This window comes from Staurois parvus, unplaced genomic scaffold, assembly GCF_062004578.1.
Source record: "Staurois parvus isolate SC_StPar_1 unplaced genomic scaffold, SC_StPar_1.0 ptg000591l, whole genome shotgun sequence".
NCBI classification, from domain to species: Eukaryota; Metazoa; Chordata; class Amphibia; order Anura; family Ranidae; genus Staurois; species Staurois parvus.
The window spans coordinates 2,281,786-2,304,833 of NW_028318387.1; positions in this window are offsets into that span (position 1 = coordinate 2,281,786).

The window sequence follows — 23,048 nt, forward strand, 5'->3', positions numbered from 1 at the left end:
ATCTTTCTCCTCTCCTCTCTTCCTGCTTCTTTTCGTTCTTCTCCTGCTCCTCCTTCGTCTCCTCTTCCCTTTTCTCCTCTTCCTTCTTCTCATCTTCCTTCTTCTCCTCTTCCCCTCCTTATCTTCCTTATCCTCTTCCTCTTTTTACTCCTTATTTTCCTCTTCCTTCTTCTCCTCCAACTCTGCCTTCTCCAGCTTTTCTGCTTCCTTCATTTCCTCTACCTTCTTCTTCTCTTCCTCCTCCTTCTTGCTCTCTTTCTTCTTCTCCTCTTTTTCTTCTGCTCCTCTTCCTCCTCCTTCTTGCTCTCTTTCTTCTTCTCCTCTTTTTCTTCTGCTCCTCTTCCTCCTCCTTCTGCTACTCTTTCTTTTTCTCTTCCTTCACCTCCTCCTCTTCCTCCCCCTATTTCTCCTCTTCTTTCTCCTCCTTCTGTGCTTTCTACTTCTCCTCTTTCTCCTCCTTCTTCCCTTCCTTCTTCTCTTCCTCTTCCTCCTCCTTCTTCTCCTCTTCCCGTTTCTCATTCTCCTTCTCCTCTTATTTAAACTCCTCCTCCTTCTCTTCATTCTCTTCTTCCTCCTTCTTTTCCTCTTCATTTTCCTCTTCCTTCTCCTTTTTCTTCTCTTTTTCTTATCATCCTCTACCCCCTCCTTCTTCTCCTCTTCCTCCTCCTCTGTCTCCTTTTTCTTCTCCTCTTTCTTCTCCTCCTTCTTCTCCTCTTCCTTCTGCTCCACTGCCTTCTGCTCCTCTGCCTTCTTTTCCTCTTCTCCTCTTCCTTCTTCTCCTCCTCTTCCTCTTCTTTCTTATCCTCTTCCTCCTCCTTTTTCTGATCTTCCTTCTCCTCCTCTTCATCCTTCTTCTTTTCCTTTTCCTTCTTCTTCTTCTCCTCTTCCTTATTCTACTCCTTCTCTTCTTTTTCTCCCCTCTCCTTTTCCTCCTTTTCCCTTCATCCTTCTCCCCTATGTTTTTCTCCAGTATTTCTAACTACTTACCTGCATACTTGTTTCTTTTTCCATGTAGACATTGATCCTTGAAATCTGAAAAAACAATTTCTGGACCTGAAGTACTTCTCTGTGTTGTACCCCTGCTGGCTGTCACATACCCCTTTGTTGCCCGAACACCTTCTTCAATGCCAAAATAACAGCTTCAGAACTGTCAGCCAAATGTGAAATGTCAGCTGGGGTGCAGAGGTCGATGGGAATTCCGCATGCAGAATGATTACAAGTATTTTACAAGTAGCACAGTTTAAGAAAAAATAAGTTTAGCAATCTCTTAGCAATTGAAATGAGATTAGAAGTGTTACTGCCCTAAGTCAGGAAAAGAAAACGACTAATAAATCTTTATTAAGGCTTTCTACAAGAACTTCGTAAATTTGAAACTCCCTTTTTATCTACTGGTAAAAGTTAAATAAAATCCGTGTAGAGCTGAAAAATAACAGCACGTAGTCCTATGTACAAGTGTTATAAATGGAGGTCACTTTACAGGCTGCTGAAGTTTTATGAAATTGTTGACTTTTCCTGTAAAAGTCACATTTTGCCTCCACCCTGTTGAGCCTTCCTGATGGCTCTTTAAATTAATAATTAATCCCACTGTCTAGTAGCTGGAAAAAGATGGGGCCTAATTTTGATTTTTCCAGGAAAAGTATGGATCTACTTACCTTCAGTTGCCTAGACCTCTGATTCTGCATTGGTTTGGCATTGCATTTTCGCTGAAGGAGATCCTTGCATATGCATTTTTCCATCACAGGCTCAGTTTGAATTGACAGACTAAAGTGTATCTAAACCCAAGGGTTGTATACTGCAGCTTAGCAGTCCCTTAGGTATGGATGAAGCCCAGTTTATGTGCATTCCTATGGAGGAGATACAGCCATTTTTGAAGACTTTTTGCACTTGGTGATCCTGCCATTAACAGACTTCTTGTCCTAGGATGACAAAACTGTGCTATATCTATGGAGGAACAGCATTGTCTCCCCAGGACATGACTAAAGAACCCCTTTGCTTTTCATCACCAATATATGGGGAATATGTTCTGTAATCCACAGAGATGAGCTGGGAAGGGTTGACACCACTACTAGAAATAGTATAAACAAAAGTGAAGACAAGGAGCTGAACATGATTTTCTGGCAAGTCAGTCGTATTAGGGCTCTGGTGTGGCTGCTCCTCACATAATGGGGACCTCCCTAACAAAAGGGAGAACCGGAGTTGAGAATTTATGTATATACAGTGTAATTATTATTATTATTATACAGGATTTATATAGCGCCATCAGTTTGCTCAGCACTTTACAATATAACGGGAGACAATACAGCAACAATACAAGAGGGTTAGGAGGGCCCTGATCCTGGGAGCTTACAATCTAGGAGGGAGGGGCTAGTGGTACAAAAGGTAATAACTGTGGGGGTTGGACTGGTAGAAGGAGTAGAAGATTCCATTATTAGCTGAGGGTAGGATAGGCTTCCCTGAAGAGAGAGGTTTTCAGAGATCACCTAAAAGTGAACAGAGTAGGTGAAAGTCTAATAAATTGGGGTAGAGAATTCCAGAGGATGGGGGAAGCTCTGGAGAAGTCCTGGAAACAAGCATGGGAGGAGGAGACAAGGGAGCTAGAGAGCAGGAGGTTGTGCGAGGAGCGGAGAGTACGGTTTTGGTGATATTTGGAGACAAGATTGATGATGTCATTTGGGGCAGAGTTATAAATGGCTTTATATGTTATTGTTAATGTTTTGAATTTTATGCGTTGGGAAATGGGAAGCCAGTGGAGGGATTGGCAGAGCGGGGTGGCTGATACAGAGTGTGTATACATTACAGTGTAATAGCGGGGAACAAAGGATCAAAAGCATCTGTGTTGTGCTTGTGCTATAGAAGAAGATTTTTATTTCTGTTTGTGCTGGTTGTAGCTCCACCCTATGCTAAAGCCCAGTTTATGCTGATTCATTGTTAGGGTTTACCTTTACCTTTACCTTTGGAAGTTTCAAAGGTGGAAACTGAACCATGAACTACAGCCAAATGTACATCCAAAAAGAAACCCAGCCCAGTGAGCCACCTAATTGTTACACAGAATATACGGGACATTATTTCTAAAAAAAATTTTGCATAGCTTTTATTTCAGGTACCTATATAGAGCTGTCAATTTACACAGCACTTTACATATATATTGTACATTCACATCAGTCCCTAACCCTCAAGGGGCGTACAATCTAAGGTCCCTAACCCTCAAGGGGCGTACAATCTAAGGTCCCTAACCCTCAAGGGGCGTACAATCTCAGGTCCCTGACCCTCAAGGGGCGTACAATCTAAGGTCCCTAACCCTCAAGGGGCGTACAATCTAAGGTCCCTAACCCTCAAGGGGCGTACAATCTAAGGTCCCTAACCCTCAAGGAGAGTACAATCTAAGGTCCCTAACCCTCAAGAGGTGTACAATCTAAGGTCCCTAACCCTCAAGGGGCGTACAATCTAAGGTCCCTAACCCTCAAGGGGTGTACAATCTAAGGTCCCTAACTCACATTCATACATACACATACTAGGGCCAGTGTAGACAGGAGCCAATTAACCTACCAGCATGTCTTTGGAGGGTGGGAGGAACCCCACGCAGGTACAGGGAGAACATGCAAACTCTGGGCAGGTGGTGCCATGGTTGGGATTTGAACTACATTTATGTAGACAAGGGTGAAAACAAGGTTCTTCATAAAATCTGAATCCAAAAAGGACCTATATCTTATTTATTTATATATTTCAGGTAGTTACTGTATATACCACTGCCAATTTATGCAGCACTTTACATACATATATTATACATTCACATCAGTCCCTAACCCTCAAGGGGTGTACAATCTAAGGTCCCTAACTCATATATACACATTCTAGGGCCAATTTAGACAGAAGCCAATTAACCTACCAGCATGTGTTTGGAGGGTGGGAGGAACCCCACGCAGGTACAGGGAGAACATGCAAACTCTGGGCAGGTGGTGCCATGGCTGGGATTCGAACCAAGGACTCTAGTACTGCCAGGTGGAAGTGCTAACCATTAAGCCACTGTGCTAAGTATCTGTTACTGGCAAAAGTTGAAATTCTGCTACTTCAAAATAGGTCTACCATCCATTATCTTCAGAGTCCTGATGCCTGTTATCTTACTCTGGTTTTACTAGATCCACTCTACCATTTCTCTGTTGACTTCCTGTGAATCAGGTAGTGTTGAGGGATTGTCCCCTTTGCTACTGCTGGTCTTTCCAGGTAAGTGGTGGACATAATTGGCCTTCTAAGGTGCACGGGTATCTTTGTCATGGGTGTCTTTGGAGTGTGGCAGGAAAACAGAGTACCCGTAGGAAACCCACACAGGCACAGGGAGAACATGCAAACTCTAGACAGGTAGTGCCATGGTTGGGATTCAAACCAACGCCCCTAGTAATGCCAGGTGGAAGTGCTAATCATTTAGCCACTGTACCACCCATATTTATCCAGTGAAACCGCTGGTAAATTCCTTCAGTGCGTTTTGCCAGGATTGCAGTGCGATTTGGAACTGCGGGCAGAATCACGGCAATTCCGTCCGCGAACCCAAATCATCAGATGTGAACAGGCCTCAATGTAATTTTTAACAGCAGGTTTTGCCGTAAGTGCCACGCGTTTCTGTCCCTCAACAATCGTGGCAGAATCACACTGTGTCTGGGGAGCCATTAAAAATCATGGCACCAAATATGCGTTGACCAATTTAGCACGATTTCCAATCTCGAGCAGAAATGCGGCAATTTTGACCGCAAATTTCAGATCGCCTTATGTGAATGGGACCTAAACCTTCCAGACAGAAGTTTCTCCCAGCCTCCAGTATTTTTTTCTGTCTGTTCCTGACAGAGACGGACTGACAACTCATGGGGCCTCCGGGCAATAGGGGATCATGGGGCCCCTGTGTCATTGCCCAAACTCAAAAAAGCCTATGAAAAAGGTACCAGGGGCATCTCATGGGGCCCCCTACTGACCTCGGGCCCTCGGGCAGTGCCCGAATTCCCAAATGGTCAGTCCGCCCCTGGTTCCTGATCTCCTAACCTTGAGGCTGAAAACACAAACCTTATAGAACAAACACCTTAACCCTTCCACTGCGTCAAGCTTGCTGGCGAGGACTTGTTACGACGCCCAGCCCGCGTCTCCCCCTTCGCGGCAGCAGTCGTGAATTTGCATATAAACTTCATTGCTTTTGCTAATTACACGGTGTAAAATTCATTCATTTTCCTGCGATTATGAACCTCGCCTGCCAAACACCTGTGCCCGCTCATACTGTAATTTATTTATTTACTTTGAAGCAATCTTATTAGCGAAATAAATCAGGTTCCGGAAGCCGCAACGCGGAGAGACAATTAGGTGAGGTGACGGGCGCTTGTCCTTGGGCGGCGGTGGTGGTTTTTATGGCAGTCTCTGTCTCTTTCTGGGTGTTTTGTAGCTCAGAGATCCTGGAAATAGAGGGAGCGCTGGCCGAATCTGCGCTGTAATTGGGTTACGGGCGGTCGGTGCCAGGATGGACGCTCGGCGGTGTGTGCCAGCAGCAGGGATGTGGAAAGTGCAAAACTGGAGGAAAGCAGATTCTGGACAATTTTTCCACAAAGTTTTGGCTCCCAAAATTTGGCCATTAAACGTTCCACCTGTCCTGAGTTAAATGACATTATTGCGATGTTGTGGGGTGACTGGCAGATCCAGGGTGACCCCGGCACAAGATTTTGACTGATAAGATGCTTGGTTATAGAGCAGTCTTTATGATAAAGGGGACCTGTCTTGCAGTATTGTATCGGCTCCCTTCCTGGCTTACTCTGATTTCACTGCACACTCTGAGCTTCTCACAATGTGCATTAGAAGCTGCAGAAAGTTAAATAGAGCCCTCCTACATTTTCTGGCTGGAGGACACCCAGCATCATCTAGCTCACAGGTGTCAAACTGTATTATGCGCTGCATCGCAGTACAGGGTGAGATGTACCCCGACTAAGAATATCGTGTTTTTTTTATACTTCTGTAAAAATAAAGTATATTTTTCAATTAAAAAAAAAACAAGTATCAAGCTGCCAGCCCTCCAGCTGTTGCCAAACTACAAGTCCCATGAGGCATTGCAAGATTGACAGTTACAAGCATGACTCCCAAAGGCAGAGGCATGATGGAGGGCCACCAGTTTGACACCCCTGATTAGCTCTTTCCTCCTGAGCCAGAATGTCCCTAGTCCGCCCCTTTCATAAATTGGATTTCAATTTTTTCAGTTATGGAGGATCAGCATCACATGTGGACAGGGGCGGACTGACAACTCATGGGGCCCCCGGACAATAGGGGATCATGGGACCTCTGTGTCCTCACCAGGGGCGGACTGACAACTCATGGGGCCCCCGGACAATAGGGGATCATGGGACCTCTGTGTCCTCACCAGGGGCGGACTGACAACTCATGGGGCCCCCGGGCAATAAGGGATCATGGGGCCCCTGTGTCCTTGCCCAAACTCAAAAAAGCCTATGAAAAAGGTACCAGGGGCATCTCATGGGGCCCCCTACTGACCCCGGACCCTCGGGACGTGCCCGAGTTTCCAAATGGTCAGTCCGTCCCTGGTCCTCACCCACACTCAAACCACTCCCAAAAATCATATGAAAGGTACCAGGGGTATCTCATGGGGCCCCCTACTGACCCCGGGCCCTCAGGCACTGCCCGAGAGTCTGAATGGTCAGTCCGCCCCTGCATGTGGACATTACCCAGGGTGGTTTGTATGCAAATGCAGCCTGCCTAGGAAGGCCCACTCCTCCAGACTGACACCCACCCATCAGGGCATTTTGTTATTGGTATAACTCCTTCCAAGAGCCAGCCCACTGCTTGAATCAAGTCTATGGGCACCTGAGATGAGTATTGAGGGGGCTGGGATGTTTTCAGGAAGGTGTCCCCTCCCACCAGGGAAAGTGGCACAAAAAGCACAAATGTGCTAATATTAGAAAAATAGCAGCAAACAAAGGAACAAAAGAATATATCACTTCTAATACCAATAATGACAAATCAAATATCCAAATATAACCCACAAATGGATAAGATAAAAATAGAAAATTAAATAAATAAGAAATAAGTGTCCAAATAAAGTCCCATAAAGTGCAATAATAGTGTATCAAGCCCTCTTCAAATACATGGTGCAAATGGTATCTCCAGCATGCAGCATCACCCAAAGTGGTAGCCAAATACAGTAACCGCTTACCAAGTCGCATTGACCACCTTATGATAAGAACGGTCACGCTCCGTGCTCTGGTAATATCCATGGGCATCAGTAGTCACTTTCAAAGAGTCAAGCAGACAGAAGCCCTTCCATAGTGTAGAAAGCCTTTTAAAACTTTGATTAAGTATAAAAATACACTCACATTCAGATTAAAATATAACACAGGTTAGACTTACAGCTTTACCTGTGCAGAGTCCAATTGAATATATGGATTATTCATTTACTTCAGGTACTTATATAGCGCCATCAATTTACGCAGTGCTTTACATATATATTGTACATTCACATCAGTCCCTAACCCTCAAGGGGCGTACAATCTAAGGTCCCTAACTCACATTCATACATACACACGCTAGGGCCAATTTAGACAGGAGCCAATTCACCTACCAGCATCAGCATGTCTTTGGAGTGTGGGAGGAAACCAGAGTACCAGGAGGAAACCCACACAAGCACAAGGAGAACATGCAAACTCCAGGCAGGTGGTGCCGTGGTTGGGATTCGAACCGACGACCTGAGTACTGCCAGGCGGAAGTGCTAACCATGTAGCCACTGTGCTGCCCACACGGATAAGCCATGACCTTGTAATTCAGGAGGAGGCTTGGCTGTTATATGGAATGTGTTTGAGTATCAACACATAACCTTGGAGAGCGAGGCTTGATTTTATGGATCAGTATTTATAAACACAATGATGCAGCATAGGGCCCGTGCCCCTGGAAGACCTTTATTTTTAACGACAAAATGCCTTGGTGGGAGCCTCCTACTGCCATCATTGCATTCCCGGAAGAGCTTGGTATATGCTAACTTGGTTAATATTTTACATGTGCATTTTTTAATCCGAATGCAAGTGTATTTTTATACTTAACTCCCTGGCGCCAAGCGTATGCAAATATGCTGCCTCTTGGAGGCTGGGCCTTGGCGCCGAGGGTTTGCATATATGCACACCCAATGTAAACAAAATATGTGCCAAAAGTGCGCGCCCTGCATGCTCCTGGCACATTTCTGGTGCCTCAGGGAAAGGTCCCGACTGCAAGTAGCAATCAGGAACTTTCCAATCCTGTGAGATATCTTTCTCAAAGTTGGAATCCTGAGGCCCCTAATAATCTAGTAAAAGTGGGAGTCCTGAGGCCCCTAATAACCATGTCAAAGTTGGAGTCCCAAGACCCTGATAACCTTGTGAACGTTGGAGTCCCAAGGCCCCTGATAACCTGGTCAAAGTTGGAGTCCCAAGGCCCCTGATAACCTTGTCAAAGTTGGAGTCGAAAGGCACCTGATAACCTTGTCAAAGTTGGAGTCCCAAGGCCCCTGATAACCTTGTCAAAGTTGGAGTCCCAAGGCTCCTGATAACCTTGTCAAAGTTGGAGTCCAAGGGCTCCTGATAACCTTGTCAAAGTTGGAGTCCCAAAGCCCCTGATAACCATGTTAAAGTTGGAGTCCCAAGGCCCCTGATAACCATGTCAAACTGGGAGTTCTGAGGCCCCTAATAACCATGTCAAAGTTGGAGTCCCAAATGTCATGTTAACCTTGTCAAAGATGGAGTTGTGAGGTACCTGAGACCTTGTCAATTTTGGAGTCCCTAGGCCCCTGTTAACCTTGTCAACCTGAAGTTCCGAGTCCCCTTATATCCTTGTTAGTATCTGAGTCACATAGCCCCTGATACCCATGCCAATATCAAAGTTCTGAGGCCCCTGATAGCTTTGTCAATGTCAGAGTCCTGAGACCCCTGATAGCTTTGTCAATGTCAGAGTCCTGAGACCCCTGATAGCTTTGACAATGTCAGAGTCCTGAGGTCCCTGATAGCTTTGACAATGTCAGAGTCCTGAGGCCCTTGATAACCATGACCTTGTGTGATTCCTTAGGCTCCTGGTAACCTTGTCAATATCAGAATCCCGAGGCCCCTAATAACCTTGCTCAGGTTCCATGCATTGGGATGGCTCCTGCACATCCCCCCCATACTTTATAGGATGGAGTATTTCTGAAATAAGGATTAAGTTGAAGTTCTCCTGTAACCTCTGTTGATCTTTGCATAGTGTTCCAAGCACAATGTGAGCATAAAGATGTCATAAAAACACTTGATAGCTACAGCACTCTGTGAATATGAACTTCCATTCTCGGTAAATGGACTACAGAACAGACCTTTGGATTACTCCCCTGGACCCCGCTGCTGTCAATATCGATGTTTCATTTAATACGTTTACTTACAGTATTTTAGGTGCCCGGAGCGAACTGTATTTTGGCTCAGTTTCCAGCTGCGGTTCAGCACTTTCCAAGCTTGTCACTGGGGCTTATTAAAATCTCATCCACATGAATCAGCAGATATCCCGCCAGCTGCTGCTCTCATCGGTGAGCAAAGTGCTGATCTGTCAGATACCAAGGGGGGCATTGTACCGGTGTATGGGTAGAGGAGCCGGGGCGTAATGACAGCCGCCTGGGTACAGGGCAGAATGACCTTGCCATGTCCTAGATTGGCAGACCTCCATTCTATATTCAATACAATCAGCGTACATAGCCTCAAATCTCACAATATGCTGATGATATGGGGGCCAGGATTCTATCATTTCAAAATCATTGTTCAGCAGCATTGCAGCAAAAGCTGGCAATGCAATGACCTCATGTGATCACAATGACATCATGCGATCCAGTATTGTTAAAATGTATGTAGCACCCTCCCAGTCAGGCTGTTAGTTAAATCTGAGCTATTGGCTCCACTGTAGTGAGTGGAGTGGTTATTGATTATTTGGATCTGCTCATGATTCCTGAGCTGAGAGTTTGATTGCTTCCCCCTGCCTCTGGTAGACGTTTCCAGAGCTTAGGGAGGGAGATTCAAAGGTTCAGCTGAATATTTATCATACCTCGGCCAATCCCTGGAATGGAGCATCCAGAAGGTGGCTGGAGAGGGTATAAATAGACAGGAGACATGAACAGATTGTTCTTTCAGGGAGGATTCCAGTACTTCTGGGGCTTCTGCCCCTAGGAGGAGAATCACTGAGGCAAGACTACTTAGCTGGGCTGAGGGACCTAGGAGAATTGCTGAGGAGACATACCTGCCGATGGACACTGCTTAAGAGTCCCGGTCTGGAGAAGGAGTTTATCTTCCTCACAAGACATCTACTGTATCTGCAGAGTGGCAGACAACTAGAACACTGTGAATAAAGATCTTGCTTGGGACTAATATTTGGAAAGTGCCAAAATCGATCAATAGCCAGAGATTGCCCTATAGTTTGTAGGTGTGGGGCCTTAGACATTCCAACCATACCCTGCTATCTCCAGAAAGCTCTCCTTAAAAGCCCTCTAGAAAGCTCTCCTTGTCCTCTTGTGCTATTGCTAAAAATGTTGGAGTATACCATGACCCCAAACCCCTTCCTCTTGTTAAAGTTCTCCTGCAATAAATCCTAAAAAGACATCCCCTAGGCCAGTGGACTAGAACTGCGGCCCGGGGGCCGGATGTGTCCCCTTGCTTCCTTTATCTGGCCCTTGGGGCACTATTCCACCAACTGACACCAATGATGGACCATCATTCCCCTGACTGACACCATCAATGGGGCACTATTCTTCTCATTCATATCAACAATGGGGCTCTATTCCTCCCATTAAAACCACTGATGGGCCATTGATGCTGGGGCATTTTTTACTCCCTACAAACATTGGTGAAAGAATGGGTCGCTCTCAGGAGCTCAGTGACTCCAAACGTGGTCCCATGATAGGTGGCCACCTGTGCAATAAGTCCATCTGTGACATTTTCTGGCTACTAAATATTCCACGCTCAACTGTTAGTGGGATTATAACAAAGTGGAAGCAACTGGGAACAACAGCCACTCAGCCACCAAGTGGTAGGCCACGTCACATGACAGAGCGGGGTCAGCGCATTTGTGAAGCGCACAGTGCGCAGAAGTCACCAACTGTCTGCAGAGTCAATAGCTAAAGACCTCCAAACTTCAGGTGGCCTTCAGATTAACACAACAACAGTGCGTAGAGAGCTTCATGGAATGGGTTTCCATGGCCGAGCAGCTGCATCCAAGCCTTCCATCACCAAGTGCAATGCAAAACGTTGGGTGCCGTGGTGCATAGCACGCCACCACTGGACTCTAGAACAGTAAAGACGTGTTCTCTGGAATGACCAATCATGATTCTCTGTCTGGCAATCTGATGGATGTGTCTGGGTTTGGTGGTTGCCAGGAGAACGGTACTTGCCTGACTGCATTGTGCCAAGTGTAAAGTTTGGTGGAGGGGGGATTATGGTGTGGGGTTGTTTTTCAGGGGTTGGGCTTGACCCCCTAGTTCAAGTGAAGGGAACTTTTAAGGTGTTGGCATACCAAGACATTTTGGACAATTTCATGCTCCCAACTTTGTGGGAAGAGTTTGGGGATGGCCCCTTCCTGTTCCAACATGACTGCGTACCAGTGCACAAAGCAAGGTCCATAAAGACATGGAGGAGCCAGTTTGGGGTGGAGGAACTTGACTGGCCTGCACAGAGTCCTGACCTCAACCCCATAGAACACCTTTGAGATGAATTAGAGTGGAGACTGCGAGCCAGGCCTCCTCCCCCGACACCAGTGCCTGACCTGACAAATGTGCTTCTGGAAGAATGGTCCAACCTTCCCATAGACACCCTCCTAAACCTTGTGGACGGCCTTCCCAGAAGAGTTGAAGCTGTTATAGCTGCAAAGGGCGGGCCAATATTGAACCCTATGGACTAAGACTGGGGGCCATTAAAGGTCATGTGCGTGGAAAGGGCGGGGCCAACTCAATATTGAACCCTACGGACCAAGACTGGGATGCCATTAAACTTCAGGTGTGTGGAAAGCCAGGTGGCCCAATACTTTTGGCAATATAGTGTGTGTATATCTATCCCTTGGTGATTGCATGGACCGTCACTTGTAAGTGACTTTTTCCATGAATTCTCTTAGCAATTATTTTACAGGGTAGGTTGCCAGGTCTTTCCCCAACCCCTACCATGCAGGAAATCTTCACGCTGGCACTCTCACTGTCAGACTATCAGCCGACTGAATAACCAAATAAATGGAATAAAAGGGTGAACCCAACAGCAGCCTTTAATCTCAAATGCCGTTCACCACAATCACATATGTAAAGCCTAAATAGGGAGAAGCCTCGGTATTGCACGTGCATCAGGTAGGTGTACATGAGCAGTATATCACAAAAACGCCTGGCCTTGGTGTCAGCCAGCTCGCCGGTACGTGATGACATCGCACTCAGACTCCGCCCGAGTTTCCCCGGGAAAAGGGACAGTACACTCTTTTGTTTCACAGCTATATAAGTACCTGTAATAAATAAATAACAAGGATACAGCCATCCACTCCACCCAAAAGGCAAGAATGACAGTGGAGCGCCCTACTAGACACTGATAAGAACAGATCTCAGCCAAAGGACCAAGAAAGGATGAAACTGAGAAAGGAAGCAATGTGAAATCCAAACCTAAAAAATTATCACTGGAACTGGAAATCACCCAATGGGAACACCTGTTCTGGTATCAAATGTCTTTCCTTTTACTTTAGAGAGACACAGCTTCCTGTTGTGTTTCAGAACAGGAAGTGAAGGGAAATCTATTGAAAGGGACAACTTTTCACTTGCACTTTGAATATTTTATGTGGAGCGAAGATGCCGCACTCCCGACAGCCCAAAGTGTAGTGTAGGTGGATGATGGCCTCAGCCTGCCCCAGGGGCGTACTGACAACTCATGGGGCCCCTGGGCAATAGGGAATCATGGGGCCCCTGTGTCCTTGCCCAAACTCAAAAAAGCCTATGAAAAAGGTACCAGGGGCATCTCATGGGGCCCCCTACTGACCCCGGGCCCTCAGGCAGTGCCCGAGTTTCCAAATGGTCAGTCCGCCCCTGGCCTGCCCCCATGGCTTAGACCTCTACGATTAAGCCCTGGGGGTGGGGTGAAATGCATGGCTTGGGAGGAACAAAGGCTGAGACCATCTTACATCTACACTGCACTTTGGGCTGTTGGGAGTGCGGCATCTTCGCACCACACCCATTTTGATGACTCCCAGATGAATGTCCTGGATGCCGGCATCCCTCAATGTGGATCACTAGTGAAATATATGGGCGTTTTGAGTGGTGTTTTAAGCAACAGAATGGATCAATTTGAATATTTTGTTATATATATTTTTGGACCAATGATATTTAGGGGTGTATTTGTCAATGTTTTCATCCATGATTCACACAAGATTCACCCATTTTTAAATTAAATCTTATATGAATCTTGGGTGAAACCATTGATAAATCCCTCCTCACTGGCCTGCCTCGCCACAGGCTATCCCCGCTTCAGTCGATCCTGAATACGGCAGCCAGACTCATTCACCTTTCCAACCGCTCTGTTTCCGCCACCCCCCTCTGCCAATCCCTCCACTGGCTTCCGATTGCGCAACGGATCAAATTCAAAATCCTAACACTGATGTACAAAGCTGTCCACCATACTGCCCCGAACTACATCACTGACCTAATATCCAAGTACCGCCCAACACGCACACTCCGCTCCTCACAAGACCTCCTTCTCTCTAGTTCCCTGGTCTCCTCCTCCCATGCCTGCCTCCAGGATTTCTCCAGGGTGTCACCCATCCTCTGGAACTCCCTACCCCAACCCATTAGACTATCACCTACTCTCCTCTCCTTTAGGCGCACCCTGAAAACCCATCTCTTCAGGGAAGCCTACCCCAACCCCTGACAATTGCTGACCTCCTCCACTCTTCCTACCACTCCATCCCCCACAGCTATCTCCTCCTGTGCCACCATCCCCTCCCTCCTAGATTGTAAGCTCGAAGGAGCAGGGCCCTCGAACCCTCGTGTATCACATTGTATTGTTATTGTACTGTCTCATGTATTGTCTCCCATTGTAATGTACAGCGCTGAGCAAACTGTTGGAGCTTTATAAATACTGTATAATAATAATAAATAGACCCTTTAGGATCCTTTAGGTCCCATAACCAGTAAGAAAAAAATATCTTCCTTGAAACAAGGTTTTTCCATCTTTTGGAGATTTGTTGGGCAAGATATGAACTGCTTACAATCCAGGATCCATTATATCCTCATCTCTTGGTAGGTTCTTGTATTACTTTGTCCACAAATAAATGCCCTTCTTGTCCCATTGAGGGGCCTGAGCTGTTCAGTTGTTTCCAGGGTCCTGAAGAGCACCAAGAGAGGATTTTTTTCATCCAGTACAAAGAATAAGATCTTCATTGGTGGCTTTTGCAGGAGTGATGGATCGCACACTTACTGTAGCCGCTTTCTAAATCCCTATTTAATTGGAAGCTATTAAAGTAAAATAAAGCTGGAACAATTAAGAGTTTTGCTAATCCGGCAGTTTCCTTTCTCCTTGCAGCTCTGGGAGATGTCCTCTGGAGGAATCGGAGGGCGTAAAGTCACAGAAGTGTCATATATGCCTTGCATTCTTCCTTCGCACATTTCGCCATAGGGCCCCATTCTATCTTAATCTGGTTCTGCCAGATTCTTGGAGCCATGCATATCCCCTTGGGTCTTCTATGCTGCTGGGCTTTGTAGTAGTTACACCATCTTATATTATTAAAGCTGATCCGCAGACAGATAACTGAACACATAGTTGCATTACAAATACAGTTAGATCCATATAAATTTGGGCACAGGCACAATTTTCATACTTTTGGCTCTGTATGCCACCAAAATGAATTAAAATGAAACAATCCCAAAGAATTTGAAGTGCAGACTTTCAGCTTTAATTCAGGGGGTTGAATATAAATATCAAGTACATATTTTAGGAACTGCAAGCATTTTTACAGTATATGCAGTCCCTCCATTTTCAGGGGCTCAAATGTAATTGGACAAATGAATATAATCATAAATAAAATGTTCATTTTTAATATTTTGTTGGGAATTCTTTACTGGCAATGACTGCCTGAAGTCTGGAACCCATGGACATGACCAAAGACTGGGTTTCCTCCTTTCTGATGCTTTGCCTGAAGTTGGAACCCATGGACATGACCAAAGACTGGGTTTCCTCCTTTCTGATGCTTTGCCTGAAGTCTGGAACCCATGGACATGACCAAAGACTGGGTTTCCTCCTTTCTGATGCTTTGCCTGAAGTTGGAACCCATGGACATGACCAAAGACAGGGTTTCCTCCTTTCTGATGCTTTGCCTAAAGTTGGAACCCATGGACATGACCAAAGACTGGGTTTCTTCCTTTCTGATGTTTCACCAGGCTCTAACTGCAGCTGTCTTCAGTTGTTCTTCGTTTGTGGATCTTTCTGCCTTTAGTTATGCCTTCTGTAAGTGAAATGCATGTTCAATTGGGTTGAGATCAGGTGATTGAATCGGCCATTGCAGAATATTCCACTTCTTTTCCTCCAAAAGCTCCTGGGCAGGGGCAGACTGACCATTTGGAAACTCGGGCACTGCCCGAGGGCCCGGGGTCAGTAGGGGGCCCCATGAGATGCCCCTGGTACCTTTTTCATAGGTTTTTTTGAGTTTGGGCAAGGACACAGGGGCCCCATGATGCCCTATTGCCCAGGGGCCCCATGAGTTGTCAGTCCGCCCCTGCTCCTGGGTTGCTTTTGCAGTGTGTTTTGGATCATTGTCCATCTGTACTGTGAAGCGCCGTCCAATCAACTTTGCTGCCTTTGGCTGAATCTGGGCTGATAGTATATCTGTAAACACTGCAGAATTCATCCGGCTGCTTCTGTTACATCATCAATAAACACCAATGACCCTGTCAGGGGTCATCACTGGAAGAAAAGAGGACAGGGGTCACCGCTGGAAAGAAAAAGGGCAGGGGTCAACGCTGGAAGGTGGGAGGACAGGGGTCACCGCTGGAAGAAGGGAAGACAGGGGTCACCACTGAAAGGAGAGAGGACAGGGGTCACCACTGGAAGGAGAGAGGACAGGGGTCACTGCTAGCAGGAGATAGAACAAGAGTCACTGCTGGCAGGAGATTGAGCAGGAGTCAGTGCTGGCAGGGCAGAGGACATGGGTCACCACTGGTGAGAGAGAGAGCAGGGGTCACCGCTGGAAGGAAAGAGGACAGGAGTCACCGCTGGAAGGATAGAGGACAGGGGTCACCACTGGAAGGATAGAGGATGGAGGTCACTGGTGGAAGGATAGAGGACAGGGGTCACCTCTGGAAGGAGAGAGGACAGCAGTCACCACTGGAATGAGAGAGGACAGGGGTCACCACTGGAAGGATAGAGGACAGGGGTCGCCACTGGAAGGAGGGAAGACAGGGCTCACCACTGGAAGGAGAGAGGAAAGCTGTTACTGCTAGCAGGAGATAGAACAAGAGTCATTGCTGGCAGGGCAGAGGACAAGGGTCACCACTGGCAGCAGATAGAACAGGAGTCACTGCTGGCAGGAGATTGAGCAGGAGTCAGTGCTAGCAGGGCAGAAGACATGGGTCACCACTGGCAGGAGAGAGGGCAGGGGCACCGCTGGAAGGAAAAAGGACAGGGGTCACCGCTGGCAGGAGTGAAGACCGAGTCACCAGTGGGAATATAGAGGACATGGGTCACCATTGGAAGGATAGAGGACAGGGGTCACCAGTGGAAGAATAGAGGACAGGGGTCACACCTGGAAGGATAGAGGACAGGGGCCACACCTGGAAGGAGAGAGGACAGGGGTCACACCTGGAAGGAGAGAGGACAGGGGTCACACCTGGAAGGAGAGAAGACAGGGGTCACCACTGGAAGGAGAGAAGACAGGGTCACACCTGGAAAGACAGAGGACAGAGGTCACCGCTGGAAGGATAGAGGACAAGGGTCACCACTGGAAGGATAGAGGACAGGGGTCACCACTGGAAGGATAGAGGACAAGGGTCTCCAGTGGAAGAATAGAGGACAGGGGTCACACCTGGAAGGATAGGGGACAGGGGTCACCACTAAGGAGAGAGGACAGGGGTCACCACTAGAAGGATAGAAGACAGAGGTAACTGGTGGAAGGATAGAGGACAGGGGTCACCACTGAAAGGAGAGAGGACAGGGGTCACACCTGGAAGGATAGAGGATTGGGGTCACCGCTGGAAGCAGAGAGGACAAGGGTCACACCTGGAAGGATAGAGGACAGGGGTCACCGCTGGAAGGAGAGAGGACAAGGTTCACCGCTGCAAGGAGAGAGGACGGGTCACTGCTGGCAGGAGAGAGAACAGGGGTCACCGCTGGCATGAGAGAAGATGGGGTGACAGCTGACAGGAGGGAGGACAGGGTTCACAGCTGGCAGGAGAGAGGACAGGGGTCATCGCTGGTAGGAGAGAAGACAGGGGTCACAGCTGGCAGGAGAGAGGACGGGGTGACAGCTGGCAGGAGAGAGGACAGGGGTCACCGCTGGCAGGAGAGAGGACAGGGGTCACAGCTGGCAGGAGAGAAGACAGAGGTCACAGCTGGCAGAAGAGAGGACGGGGTGACAGCTGGCAGGAGAGAGGACAGGGGTCACCGCTGGCAGGAGAGAGGACAGGGGTCACCGCTGGCAAGAGAGAGGACAGGGGTCACCGCTGGCAAGAGAAAGGACAGGGGTCACCGCTGGCAGGAGAGAAGACGGGGTGACAGCTGGCAGGAGAGAGGACAGGGTTCACAGCTAGCAGGAGAGAGGACAGGGGTCACTGCTGGAAGGAGAGAGGACAGGGGTCACTTCTGGCAGGGGGGGAGGACACCGAAGATATACTCACCTGATCCTCCTATCCTCCTTGCACAAGACCGGTCCTTGTCTCCCACAGTCCAGCGGTTTTGTAAATGGACTGTTCCTGCTGTCAGCACTCTCAGCGCGCACTCCACAGACAAGAACAGTCGACTGCTGGACCGTGAAGGAGAGGGGGGGGGCGCAGGGCTGTGGATAAGGGAGTACCACCGGTCCTCCTGTATGGGGCCCAAACCAGCAGAGGAACCCAGGCAGCTGAATGAACTGAATGTGGGCAAGGAGAATGATCGGCATGGCATGGGGGGGCAATTACTGGGACCGATCCCCTGTATGGCTCTTTCTGCAGCATCTGAAAGCTGGGTTCTTCAGCTCTCACTCCCACTGACTTTCATCTGCTGCAGAGAGAGCCATACATTGGATCGGTTCCAGTAGTTCCCCCACCGTACCCATAACCCTCCCTGTGCACCATACGTTTCCCCCTGCTACCCAAGGCCCCCCCTGTGTTCCCCACTCCCACACTGCTGTCGGCTTCCCTCCTCTCCTTGCCACCAGCAGCTGCAAGCACACAATAGGATCCTTCAGGATCGAGAGTGGGGGAAGGATCACATTTACCAGCCTTGTTCATTCCTGAATGATTGGTACCGATCACTCGCTGTGTTAACTCATAACTGAAGCATAGTAAACTTTTTTTTTCCCAGGGGGGTGGGGGGGCCTGTAAGGTTGGCTGTATGTGGCCCCGTGGTTTCTAACAGCAGCCCTGTCCATAGGATCGGCAGGTCAGGAGAGTATGAGCTTAGTCCTCACCCCTAGAAAAAAACAAGCAGCTGATACATGAAGTGGAGGCACAGTCCCACTGCATTGTTAAAAAAAATGTAAGTGCAGTTCTGCTTTAAGGTCCCCAGAGTTGGGCTTTTGAGCTTTAGCTATTGAGCTCTGTAAATAATTTTGCTCCGTCTCCCCTCCCCCACTCAGAGACTGCAGCATTGTAAAAAGTCACAAGCTGCAGCAGGGTCTGATCTGTGTCAAACATTTGTGTACACAGCCAAGCGCACCAAGATTTACATGACTGTAGATGGTGATCCTGAATGATGGCTGTCCTTCTGGAGAGAAAAGCAGATGAAGGTATTGTCAGTGTGCTGGCTTTTGTGCATCTACTTAAATGTGCACTTTAAAGGAAGCCTAGAAATACTGAGATTTACATGACTGGCAGCAGATTATCCCACTATGCAGCCCCTGACATGCAACACAATATCTGGGTAATGCAGTGGTGGCAGGGGCGGACTGACCATTCGAGCACTCTGGCACTGCCCGAGGGCCCAGGGTCAGTAGGGGGCAGGGGCGGACTGACAACTCATGGGGCCCCCGGGCAATAGGGGATCATGGGGCCCCTGTGTCCTTGCCCAAACTCAAAAAAGCCTATGAAAAAAGGTACCAGGGACATCTTATAGGGCCCCCTACTGACCCTCGGCCCTCGGGCAGTGCCCGAGTTTCCAAATGGTCAGTCCGCCCCTGGTAGGGGGCCCCATAAAATGCTCCTGGTACCTTTTATAGGCTTTTTTGGGTGTGCTTTGAGTGTGGGCAAGGACACAGGGGCCCCATGATCTCCTATTGCCCGGGGGCCCCATGGGTTGTCAGTCCGCCCCTGAGTGGTGGTAAATTGTACAATATATTCTCACAGATGGGGCACACAATTGTGCGTTATGCATCAGATAAATACATTTTTTTCTATGTTCTTACTCACAGCGTCCTATTTTCCCGCCTTACAAAATGCATCAGTTGGCCAATCATGTTAATAAGCAGCAAATTGCGCGTTTTTTTTTTCTTACATTTCTTCTTTTGACACATAAAGCGAGATGGGTAATTTACGGGAAGACGAGACCAGCTAAAACACAGATAGAATAAACAGCGAGCGAGCGAGCGGCCCGCCATCCACTCCTGAGAATCAAAGACAGAACCGGAGGCATCGCGCGCGCTTCTGCCGCCGAAAAACAGAATTATCGATGACTTATGCGCTTTGTGAATATCGCTGAAACGCGCCGAACGACTTCCACTTAAATCACTCCTATTTGTTTAGAGATGCAGAATGGCCGCGGACACATTTTTTTTTTCCTTTCACTTCGCCGTAAATCAAACGTAAATCTAATTTTCTTGCCGAGATGTAATGTAGTGGCTGCTGACAAGCCCAGCGGAGAGCCGGGAATAGGCGAGGGCTCGCGTTTTAGAGTTCAGCGGCGCCTTTTACGCGGCAGCGGAGACCCCGAGCCCTCTCAGAAATTAGCAATTAAAATCAGCAGAGGACATGCTCATTGTTATGTGGCCTCTCGAGGAGAACTCCGATCAGCATAAAAATTACAAGCGAGACCTTTGGCCGGGAAATTGTATTTTCCCCGCACAGAGACGCACGTAAATAGGACAAATAACAATATAATAAAAAAAAAAGAAAAAAAATTACTTTGCGCTCCAAAAAAAAAAATGGTGATTAACTGTGGTCTCCTGTGGGATCATGTGATCTGTGCCGTGGCTCCAGATGTCTCACTAGATATCACAGACCTCTGATGAGTGGAAGGTTTTGACAAACGTATTTTTCTGTACGCAATGCGTAGGTGCCAACTGTCCCGGATTTTCTGGGACAGCCCCTCATCTCGGTCCTCTGCCCCAGGGATGCTGTTTGTTGCTGAGCATGCGATTGCAGATGCCCCACATGTCCAACAGATAGTGGGCATGCCCTGGGCAGGACTTGTCAAAAGGTGGGCATGTCAAGCATGTGCCATAGGCAGGGGAGACAAGAGGATCAGGGATTGGGGCTAATATGCTGGTAAATATGCATATGTCTTTCTTTATAAACAAAGCCATGTGAGCGCTTACTTGGATCACATGACTTTGTTTGTGAACACAGGGTTAGGGGTAGACGTTTTCGGCAAGGGAACAGGTACTGGATAGTCATGGAATGGACTGGGACAAACATGCTGGTAAGTATTCATATGTCTTTCTTTATAAACAAAGCCATGTGAGCGCTTACTTGGATCACATGAATTTGTTTATGAACACAGGGTTAGGGACAGCAGTTTTTGGCAAGGGAACAGGTACTGGATAGTCATGGAATGGACTGGGACATACATGCTGGTAAGTATTCATATGGCTTTCTTTATAAACAAAGCCATGTGAGCGCTTACTTGGATCACATGATTTTGCTTGTGAACACAGGGTTAGGGGTAGAAGTTTTTGGCAAGGGAACAGGTACTGGATAGTCATGGAATGGACTGGGACATACATGCTGGTAAATATTCATATGGCTTTCTTTATAAACAAAGCCATGTAAGCGCTTACTTGGATCACATGACTTTGTTTATGAACACAGGGTTAGGGATAGCAGTTTTTGGCACAGGAACAGGTACGAGATAGTTGGGTACTGGAACAAATATTTTGGTAAGTATGCATATGGCTTTGTATAGAAACAAATCCATATGAGTGCTGAGCTGCATCACATGACTTTGTTTATAAACACAGGGTTAGGGGTAGAAGTTTTTGGCACGGAACCAGGCACTGGATAGTCAGAGACTGGGATAGACATGCTGGTAATTATGCACACGGCTGCTGTTAGAAACCATGGGGCCCCATACTGCCAAGCTGAAAGGACCCCTTAAAAAAAACACAGTTTACTATGCTTCAGTTATGAATGAACACAGTGAGAGATGAGCACTGTGGGGGCCCAGACAACTGAGTAAATCAGATGTGCACAGGGAGGGTGATCAGCATAGTGGGTGGGGGGGGGGGGTAATTACTGGAACCAATCCCCTGTATGGCTCTCTCTGATGTAGCTGAAAACCAGAGGGACAGAGAGAAGAAGAATCCAGCTTGCAGATCCTGCAGAAAGAGCCATACAGAGGATCGGTTCCAGTAATTGCCCCCCCACTGTGTTGATCACCCTCCCTTCCCACATCCCATTCACCCAGCTGCCTGGGCCCCCCTGCTAGCCTGGACTGGTGGTACCCCCTTATCCACAGCCCTGAGTATACATATGGCTTTCTTCATAAACAATGCCATGTGAGCGCTTCCTTGGATCACATGACTTTGTTTATGAACACAGGGTTAGGGATAGCTGTTTTTGGCACATGAACAGATAAAAGATAGTCTGAGACTGGGACAAATATATTGGTAAGTATGCATATGGCTTTATATAGAAACAAAGCCATATAAGTGCTGAGTTGCATCACATGACTTTGCTTATAAGCACAGGGTTAGGGGTAGAAGTTTTTGGCAAGGGAACAGGTACTAGATAGTCAGGGACTGGGACAACCATGCTGGTAAGTATGCATTCGGCTTTCTTTATAAACAAAGCCATGTGAGTGCTTACTTGGATCACATGACTTTGTTTATGAACACAGGGTTAGGGATAGCAGTTTTTGGCACAGGAACAGGTGCAAGACAGTCAGAGACTGGGACAAATATATTGGTAAGTATGCATATGGCTTTGTATAGAAACAAAGCCATATAAGTGTTGACATGGATCAGATGGCTTTGTTTATAAACACAGGGTTAGTGATACCAGTTTTAGGCACAGGATCAATTCCAGGATAGTTGGGAACTAGAATTAATATGTTGGCAAGTATGCATATGGCTTTGTTAATCAACAAAGCCACGTGAGTCCTGACTTGGATCATATACAGTACGTTTGTTTATAAACACAGGGTTAGTGGTAGAATTTTTTGACACGGAAACAATTCCAGGATAGTTGGGGACTGGGTCAAATATGCTAAGAAATATGCACATGGCTTTGTTAATCAACAAAGCCATGTGAGTGCTGCCTTTGATCATACAGCTTTGTTTATTGAACACAGGGTTAGGGATAGCAGTTTTTGGCACAGGAACAGGTAAAGTATAGTCAGGGACTGGGACTAATTAGGTTGGTAAGTATGCATATGGCTTTGTTTATCAACAACGCCATGTAAGAGCCCATTCACACTTGTGCAACTTTTCATGCGACTTTGTCATACAACTTTTCATGCAACTTTTCATGCGACTTTTCATGCAACTTTGTCATGCAAAGTTGCATGACAAGTCGTACCCCATGTTTCCCAATGAGTACCATTCATTACTGTGTGACTTCAAATCACAGTGACTTGAAAGTAGTTCCTGCACTACTTTGATTCGATTTCATGTGGCTTGAGGGCCATAGACTTCAATTTAAACCCTCCAAAGTCGCATGAAAGTCACACCTGAATGGTATA